Source organism: Chiloscyllium plagiosum, chromosome 39 (assembly GCF_004010195.1).
Source record: "Chiloscyllium plagiosum isolate BGI_BamShark_2017 chromosome 39, ASM401019v2, whole genome shotgun sequence".
NCBI classification, from domain to species: Eukaryota; Metazoa; Chordata; class Chondrichthyes; order Orectolobiformes; family Hemiscylliidae; genus Chiloscyllium; species Chiloscyllium plagiosum.
This window is the reverse complement of record NC_057748.1, coordinates 27,393,892-27,395,669: the sequence shown is the minus strand read 5'-3', so window position 1 is coordinate 27,395,669 and position 1,778 is coordinate 27,393,892.

The following is a 1,778-nucleotide window of genomic DNA, read 5'->3' as shown; positions in this document are numbered from 1 at the left end:
CACACACACTCTGTCAGTCTCACACACACCCTCTCTCACTCACACACACACATATTGTCTCTCACAGTCTCACATACACACGTTCTTAAACACACTGTCTCCCATAAACACATTCTTACGAACACACACTCTCCTTTTAGATTAGATTAGATTCCCTACAGTGTGGAAACAGGCCCTTCGGCCCAACAAGTCCACACTGACCCTCCAAAGAGTAACTCACCCAGACACTTTCCCTTTGACTAATGCACCTAACACTACGGGCAATTTAGCATGGCCAATCCACCCTAACCTGCACATCTTTGGACTGTGGGAGGAAACCGGAGCACCCGGAGGAAACCCACGCAGACACTGGGAGAATGTGCGAACTCCACACAGACAGTCGCCTGAGGCTGGAATCGAATCTGGGACACTGGTGCTGTGAGGCAGCAGTGCTAACCACTGAGCCTCTCTCTCTCTCTCTCTCTCTCTCTCTCTCACACACACACACTCTGTCTGTCTCTCACTCTCTCTCTCTCTCTCTCCCTCTTGCTCTCTCTTAATAATTTAGTTTAATAATATCCCCCCTGAGTGTGTAACAGGGTGACCAGAACTGGACACAGTATTCCAGAACCACATCCTGTACAACCCCAACATGCCATCCTAATCCCTGCACTCAAAATCCTGAGCAGTGATGGTAAGAAATATCTTCTTAGCCACCCCTGTGACGCAAACTTCAAAGAATCATGTACCTACACCCCTGGGTCTCTCTGTTCTCCAACTGTACTCAGGGCCCTCCCATGAATTGTGTAAGTCCTGCCCTTCTTGGGTTTTACCAAAATGCAACACCTCATAGTTATCTAAATTAAACTCCATCTGCCCCCTCCTCAGCCCACTGACCCAACTGATCAAGATCCTGTTGTAATCTTAGATAAACTCCGTCACTGTCCCAACGATGGTGACCTACTAACCATACCTTCGATATTTCAGTTCCAGACTTCTTGTGTCCATTAGACTGTGGCTGGTTCCTGGGCCAGCTGCAGTACAGCACAGGAACAGACCCTTCAGCCCATCATATCTGTGCTGACCCTGATGCCAACCGATGCCACCTGCCTGTACATGGTCCATATCCCTGTATTCCCATTTGTCTGTACGTGTCTAACTGCCTCTTAAACAGGAAGGGGGTGCTCAGAAAAGCAAAATTCTAGAGAAATGAAACTGGGCATGTTTAGGGAGCTGCAAGTAAGTGAATTTCTGGGAGATTTAAATCCCACAGAAGACTGAGGGGTGGCTAATGTTGTGCCGTTATTTAAGAAAGGGCAAGCCAGGAACTATAGATCGGTGAGCCTGACTTCGGTGGTGGGCAAGTCATTGGAGGGAATCCTGAGGGACAGGATGTACATGTATTTGGAAAGGCAAGGACTGATTAGGGATAGTCAACGTGGCTTTGTGTGTGGGGAAATCATGTCTCACAAACTTGACTGAGTTTTTTTTTGAAGAACTTACCAAAAGGATTAATGAGGGCAGAGCGGTGGACAATGTCTACATGGACATGAGCAAGGCGTTCGACAAGGTTCCCCATGGGAGACTGGTTAGCAAGGTTAGATCTCACAGAATACAGGGAGAACTAGCCATTTGGACACAGAACTGGCTCAAAGGAAGAAGACAGAGGGTGGTGGTGGAGGGTTGTTTTTCTGACTGGAGGCCTGTGACCAGTGGAGTGCCACAAGGATCGGTACTGGGCCCTCTACTTTTTGTCATTTACATAAATGATTTGGATGCGAGCATAAGAGGTACAGTTA